This window comes from Lissotriton vulgaris, chromosome 9 (genome assembly GCF_964263255.1).
Source record: "Lissotriton vulgaris chromosome 9, aLisVul1.2, whole genome shotgun sequence".
In the NCBI taxonomy this organism is placed as follows: domain Eukaryota; kingdom Metazoa; phylum Chordata; class Amphibia; order Caudata; family Salamandridae; genus Lissotriton; species Lissotriton vulgaris.
The window spans coordinates 458,306,168-458,314,442 of record NC_141697.1 but is presented as its reverse complement, the minus strand read 5'-3'; the positions used below and the strand labels follow the sequence as shown (position 1 = coordinate 458,314,442).

Below are 8,275 nucleotides of genomic sequence, written 5' to 3'. Positions count from 1 at the left end.
TTGGTGTGAATTCATAATGGATAATTTCAAGACCTTCGGGTTCACCGAGGATCAATTCAATAAATTATTAAATCAACACCCACGAATGGGGGGCACTACTGTGACAAGCAAGAGTGGACATGAGGAACTGATTAAAATCCTTAACCTAAAGAAAAAGTTGGTTAGAACTGAACTCCATGCAGAATTTCTGATGGGATACCTAAGAGCTGGGGTAATACCATTAGGGCTGCGCATTAGAAACAAGCCAGGGTTGTTTATAGAAAACAAAAAATTCCTACGAGCGTGGTCACATATTGCCAATCGATGTAGCAGGGATTGGTTAATCCTTATTATTGAAACATCACAGGAAGTTGTAATCCTGGAACGACAACAAAAAGAAGAACTAGAGGCTGCACGTAGACAAAATACTGCAGTGGAAGAAACTAAAAAGAAATTGGAGGAACTAGCACAAGATATTGAAGGGTACCATGAGTATTTAACCAACAGAAAATCTACTAAACTCAGGAAAATTATAGAGAACCTTAGTGCCGAGATAGTGTACCGTTTCCTGCAGAAGGACTACTACATGTCTAGGAAAGATCAGAGGTGGGAAAAACCCCAAAACACAAGACAAGTATACTCTAAGGGTGGGACCAAAAGAATCACTTTTTCAAAAACCTCTGGGTCGAGTGAGGATGAAGACCAAATGAATAAACATTTAGGAAGGTCTGCTCCAAATTACCAAAAAGAACCTCAAACCTTTTTAGGAGGTCGTCCCTACAAGGGACAGAAAGGCTATCGGAATTACTCCCGTGAAGACCCGATGAGGAACCACCCACCTCCAAATCAGGGAACACCAAATTATCTATAACCCAGGAATGCGAGGTGCTGGAGGTAAATGATTTTCCTATCACCAACCTCTCCGACAGAACACTAACTACAGAGGAATTAGATGTTTTGCGGTATGGTTTTAGCTTTGCTCCTAGCGCCCCACCTAATAAATTTGAATTAGAAAAGGACATGAAAAGTTTTTTTAGAAAGGTGAGGCTAAATAGATTTTTTGCTGAGAGAGAGTATGAAGAAGCCCCCAATATTACAGGGTTCAAACCTAAATCAATATTCACGCCAACCTTGAATCAGGTAGAAAAAAATGTGGAACTGTTCGAAAGGATTGTAGAAATTGAAATCAGGAACTGTTTAGGTTCACATCAGGGACATACTAATAACCTAACTTTGAGTCAGAGGACAGCACTGAAGAGTTTGTAAGATTGCGACCAGATAACCATAAAACCCGCCGATAAGGGGGGGTGTAGTGGTTCGGAATAGTACAGACTATGACAATAGGATGCGGCTTTTACTAGATGTTACAGACCACTACACCTCAGCCTCCTTTAAGAGGATTGAGAGGCTCAGGAAAGATGTTTCTAATTTCCTGAACCAGGGGAGGGAGAATAGCTGCATATGTGAGGACAAGTACAGATTCGTGTTTAATAGAAATCCGATAATTCCAGCAATTTATGGATTACCAAAAATCCACAAGAGTACATCTAATCCACCTATGCGGCCAATTGTGAGCAGTTGGGGTCATTGCTGGAACCCCTTAGCAAGTAAGCCGACTTTTTCTTGCGCCCACTAGTACAGGCTCAGAGATCATATTTAAAAGACACAGCCCATACCATTTCTATTTTTGAGGGGCAAAGCTTCGACAGAGTGACCCAGCTTTTGGTCACCTTGGACATCAAAGCTTTGTACACAAATATTCCTCAGGATGATACTATTGCAGTGATATCCTCCATCTTAGAAGAGGCCGATCTTAATGGGGGGCATAAGGAATTTATTCTGGGATGTATAGACTTAGTCCTGAAAAATATCATATTTTTGTTCAAGGAAGAACTCTACAAGCAGGTGAAGGGGACCAGTATGGGGGCCACCGATGCCCCCAGCCTGGCATGTCTCTATGTTTCCAACTTTGAACAGAAACATATTTATAACGAGATGGCACCATATTTTGAGAACATAACCCACTGGCACTGTTTCATAGATGATATCATCTTTGTCTGGAACGGTGCCAGTGAGGACTTAGTTTCTTTCTTAGAGTGGCTGAACTTAGGGGATAATAACCTGAGGTTTACAGCCCAATACAGTGACAGAAGTGTGGACTTTTTAGATATTAAAATAAAAGAATCAGAAGGAAAACTTAAGGTAGAACTCTTCACAAAACCAACAGATAAAAACAGTCTGCTTCAATATCGCAGCAATCATCCCTGATTACAAAAGGATAATATCCGGTTCGGGGAATTCTTAAGATTAAGGCGCAATTGCACAACCCTGGAAGACTTCTACTACTATGCAGAGATCATGGATAGAAAATTATGAGAGCGAGGATACCCGAAAAAACTAGTCAAACAATCCCTGAAAAGGGCTAGGTTCTTCGACAGAGATGCTCTGCTAGACATGAATAGACAGAAAACGAACAAAATACACAATCGAATTGTGTTTGTCAACCAGTACTCAGGACTCAGTAATAAAATTAAAAATATTTTAAATCAGAACTGGAAAATTCTGAACAGTGAGGCAGTAACACCCCTCCCCAAACCGCTGTTCTCCTTCAGGCGGAACAAACCTTGAGAAACACACTAGTCCACACCTACAGGAATCATGCTGCAAATTCCCAAACCACTCTGACTGGACAAGGAAGGGCAGTGGGTAATTACAGGTGTGGCTCATGTTCCATCTGCCCAAACTGTATGGAGAGCAAGACACTAAATTTCAATGGAAAAACAATGGTTTCCAAATGTTTAAACAATTGCAGGGGCAAAAGTGTAATTTACCTCTTAGTCTGCCCATGTGGCTTAGACTACGTGGGTGAAACGGGAAGGGAACTCCGCGTTAGACTATTAGAGCACAGATTAGCAGTCAAAAATCAAAAGGAAAATGCTCCGCTAACGGACCATTTCAAAGTGAATAACCATGAATGCAATCAATTTTCATGGTTCATTCTGGAGAAGGTTAGCATTAGCAGGAGGGTAGGAAATCTAGAGGCGCTCAGGAAGTCACGTGAACAGTGGTTCATGTGTCATCTGGATACAATCAATAGAGGCCTCAATTCCAGGGAGGACTGGATGACAATAGTAGCGAGCCAGTAGGGGTTGAAGACAACAGTGTAGGGTACATGTGATAGGTACAGTATATTATCCAGCTCCCAGCTGAATTGACAAAAGTTATCTCTGGAATCCAGTAGCAATTACAATCATTAAACGTTGGGTACATACGAGCGCTGCGAGTGAGATAGCACTTTAATGTACAACTGAGTGCTACCCTCCTTTGTGACAGAAAGTATATCCAAAACAAAAAAAAAAACTTTAAAGAATGAGATGATGGTTTTCATCATACCGTGAATCTTATCCCAGAGCATACGTGGGGCGAAGTCCACAATATGAAACTGAGAGAAATCAGATTGAGGCTCGATACGCAGCGTGGTCAGAGAAACACGGACATGAGGAAGAACTTGGCCGCGTTTGAAAGCGAGGCTTGGAACTCGCTTCCAATGCGGGTTAACCCAGGCTCGGAAGCAAGTAACTAGAAGAGTACGGCATGAGTAGAAACGCGGGAAAACTCACTGGGCTCAGCTGCTTGGCATTACGGTGAGCCAATAACAGCGTGACCCAGTATGCCTAAATAGCGCTACGGCCAGTTCTAACAGACTTTTCGTTTTTAACCTGTGAAGTTGAAACAAGGAGGTCCGTAGCGGGAAGTCGTCGGGAGTGGAACGACTTGACCCAGGTGGGCGCCGGTAAGGAAACTGTCCCAACCAGACTCACAGTTGTTTTTAAGAAAGGCGGTTTAACACACAAGCTGATAATACCTTTTCTGTGGATTTATTTCAATAGAGAGCGAGATGCCCAAGAAGCTTTTAAGATAATCCACCCCTTGAATCGAATCTTGCTTCAGTAACACGGTAAGACGTGTGGGACTGGTTGTTGAAGAATTGAGATAGCGGTCAGACTAATCTGGGACACACATAACAATGTTTTGTCACTTTACTGTATTTTGCAGTGACGAGTACCATTTAACATCGGGATTTGGGTGTAACTAAGAGAAGAAAAGAAATAGAGTCCGTCCAATATAAACCCAAATGAGCAGCCGCACCTTGACAAGGTAAAATGCAAATGAGCCAGTAACAAAATACTAAGGAGGATAGGCAGAACAAACCTAATGTAGGTGAGCATATTTCCTGTTTCTTATCCTACAGGCAATAAGGTGCACTCAATAAAGGGAAAAGAAAAGGGCGGACCCAATGAGAAGTAATACTCGCTCAAAGGTAATAATTAGAGATTTCCCCAAAAAATGACATGATAACTAGACGAGGGCATAGGATAATGAAAATATCTATTTGTGTTTTTTAAGGAATGCACTACAGTGAAGAATTAAGCCTCTGGAAATTAAACTCCTGAATAATCTCCTGATGATAAAAAAACTGCTATGTAACCAGGTAATTGGCATCATTGCTTCAATTTTCCAAAAATGCAGATGGTTAAAGTTTGTACTGCATGAGATTAGAGAGGCAAAACCCACGTTACATGAGTAAATAGAGAACTAGCAGTTTGATCTTCCAATAGAAACAATGGGGCACTGTAAGCGTTTTCACACTTTGTCCTTAGGTAACTGTATCGCAAGTATCAAAACAGTCATTGACAGTAGCACAATAAGCGTTTTATTTACGCTGGAGGGACAGCCGGATACGTGTCCTAATAGCAAAGAGTACAAGGGGCAACTTCCTATCCCAATCCTTTCCCGCTTATCAGTTTCTTCAGGGTGGTTTTAGTCGTTCGGTTATACCTTTCTACTAAACCGTCAGTTTGTGGGTGATACACTGCCGTTCTAATCTGTTGAACCCCCAAAAGCGAACATACTTCCTTCATGAGTTTTGCCATAAAAGGGGTTCCTTGGTCTGTCAAAAGTTCTAATGGAAATCCTACTCGAGAGAAGAAGGATACCATCGCTTGAGCCACAGTTAGCGTAGTCATGCTTGTTAGAGGTATAGCCTCCGGATATCTTGTTGCATAGTCCACTAGTATTTATATATACTGATGCCCCCTAGCTGAGGGAATTAATGGACCTACCAAATCCATCCCTACACGTTGAAATGGAACATCAATAATGGGTAAAGGGCAGAGGGGTACTTTCTTATCTTTGGAGGGATTTATCAACTGACACTTTGGACAGGTGGCACAAAATCTCGCAGTCTCTCTATACACTCCCGGCCAGTAAAACCGATCCAGTAAATACTTCAGGGTTAACTCCTGCCCGTAGTGACCCCCACCCGTCTGGTTATGGGCTAAATGTAAAGCTTGTTCTCGAAAAAGCTACAGGGACGAGCAACTGTTCTACCCTTCCATTTGCCCCTTCACTTACTCGATACAGTAATCCTTGTTTTATACAGAAATAGGGTCCTACCTTCTCTGAGTCATTCTCTTGCACTTGATTCCAGGCATTCGTGAGGGTGCTGTCATCTTTCTGAGCTGCACGGAAACTTTGTGCAGGAGTATCTCCATGTTCTGGGGAAGAAAGTAAACATGAAGCAAAAGACTGACAGGCGGCATTGATATACTTCTCTTTGTCCCTTCTTTTCTCATTTTTTGACTTATGTTCTCTGACTCTGGGTTGAACTAAGTGTTCGTTAGAAAAGGGAGCCTCCTGTAACCACTCTGCTCTGGCTTCTTGCTCCGAGGCCTCAATTAAATAATCATGAAATTTAGGCAAATCTGTTTCCAAAAAATATTTTCAGGAAGTCGGGGAATTACCCCTACTCTCCGGACTTGGGGATACCCTTCTATTTCAAGTAAGACTTCTGCTAAAAGATATTCCTTAACGTCTCCATGAACACAGGAAACTAGCACAGTTTCTCCTTCACATAGAGAGTTCAGGGGTACCAGGTCTTGTACTACTACTGTATAGTGACATCCTGTATCTAACAATGCTTCAATAGGTTTCCCATTTAGTCGGATAGCTTTCTTGTATGTCTTCCTGCATAGCCCTGTGACCAAAACTCGCCCTCGTGACCAACTCACTTTCATTGGTTCTGAGCCGTCATTGTTCAGTGGACAGTTTCATGAGCTGGGCCCCCACTTGGCACATCTAAAACATTGTGGTCCCACCTGCACAGGGGAGTTGATTTTTGGAAAGGGCTTTGGGTTGGGTTTCGGGGTAGGAAAAGGGCGTTTTTCTACACTGTCATTGGAAACTCGGGTTATAGGCTTAGTAAATACAATAGGGGTTCTCCCCGTAGGAGCCTTGAAGTCGGGAGACCTATGGTAAGCACAGGCTAGTTCGATAGCAGATTGGGACGTTAGACCAGGATGTTGTTTTAACCATGCTCAAGTATTGGTAGGTAAAGCATCCAAATATTGTTCTGGAAAGATTTGCTCCGTAACCTCTTCCATAGTGGCCGTATGAGGCTGTAGCCATCTGTTCCCCAAATCTGTGACCCTGTAAAACAATGCTCGGGGATTATCACCTGTAACCCATTTTTCCCTGCGAAAGCGTGCCCTATAATACTCTTGGTCACACCCTAATCTTTCGAGAATGGCCTTCTTTATCTCGGGATAAGGAGTCACTCCAGCTGGGTTAGCCGCTTGGTACGCTGCCTGCAATTCTCCAGATAATAACGGCGCTACATATTGCCCCCACCTGTCTGCAGGCCAAGTGGCTGTGGTAGCAACTCTTTCAAAATTGATAAAGAAGAAGTCCGGATCCTCTCCCTCTTGAAACTTTTGTAATACACTACCAGGAATGTTAGGGTGAACACGGGTACTAGAAATGGCATCTGTAAGTCGTAGAATAGCTGTATCTTGGACTTTTTTGTTACTTGTTAACAACATTGCTTGCTCTTTCAAAGCCTCTTGAAACGACTCTCTTTTTGGGCATGCTTATTCTGTTCCTCAAATACCAATTGCAAATGTCTCTGACCTTCTGCCAGCTGTGTTAACATATCTTGCACAGTTACTGGTTGTGTCATCTTGTATCAAATGACAGTATCCCACTTCTGACACCACTGTAAGCGTTTTCACACTTTGTCCTTAAGCAACTGTATCGCAAGTATCAAAACAGTCAGTGACAGTAGTACAATAAGCGTTTTATTTACGCGTCAATTTGTTAAACAGTTTCAAGAATACTTGGCAAAAGATAACAAAGGATGCAGGGGGTGGTCTTTGGAGTTTTGGAAGAACAGTCTTCGATCTCTCTCTCTCTCTCTCCTGGGTCACTCTTCCTCATAGAACTCTCGTACCGACGTCTCCCAAAAGGCAAACAGAGGAACACTACCGTCACAAACTGTATATCTTCTTAAAGCTCTATACGTGCACCCGTCACCAGGAACGTGGGATCACCGAGACTTGTGATATCTTTTATTTTAGGAGCAAGGGTTAGGTAGTGAGGAATGGGGAAGGGGAAAGAAAGCGCGTTTCACATGCAGCGTGCAACACTTTACTTATGCCACAAGCCCAGCAATCCTGTGCCCTCCAACCTCCTCCTCCACCGTTCTCCCCACATTACTTGCCTGGGGCTACGGTCCCCGGTGACCGCAGCAAGAGGTATCGCGGTGTCCTGTTGCTTGGAGGGACAGCCGGATACGAGCGCGGTGTGTGTCGGGGAAACCTCCCGTAGGTCAGCTCCACCGCTCTGCTTCGCCTCCTCCGTGACTTCAGCCTCGGAACTCTCCTCTCCTGGTCCACACTTCTCGTTGTCCGATGCTCTGTCCTGCGTAGCTTCGCCTTCTCTCCTGCAGCCGTCCGTCGCAGCCTCGCCTCCTCCGGCTCTCCAATCACCCGGCGGCCCACAGCTGAGCCAACGGCTCTCTTTTAGCTTCTCTCCGGACACCTGCTCCTCCTTGGCGCCGCAGTCTAGACCGCTCACCTCTGCTGGCTGGAGTGGACCGCTGAACACCATCTTGAAGTTCTCAGCGGATCAGGTGATGGAGTGCTCTCTATCACAGGCACCAAACAGGAGTGAGAAAGTGCAAATGATTTTCCAAAAGCCTAAAGAACAGCTCATGAGACAACAGTTTGAGATGATACAGAAGACCTGAATACTAGAGGCAGTAGCATACAGGCACTGTTTATGAATTAAGATAGAAAATGTATGGGATGAACAAAGTTATAAAGTGACCCAAAACTCAGTGTCTCACAATGTGATATGAGGTAATGATCATTGTTATTGTATAGCATGGATAGAAGGAGGAGGGGATGGGTAGCCCCTATAGAGAAAATATGTTCTCACGAGTTAAGTGAGTATGCAC

At 43.6% G+C, this 8,275-nt stretch overlaps 1 pseudogene; it reads right to left on the bottom strand.

Moving 5' to 3' along the window:
- Positions 1 to 5,310: 5,310 nt before the first annotated feature.
- Positions 5,311 to 6,997, bottom strand: LOC147690270 (uncharacterized; annotated as a pseudogene).
- Positions 6,998 to 8,275: the final 1,278 nt, after the last annotated feature.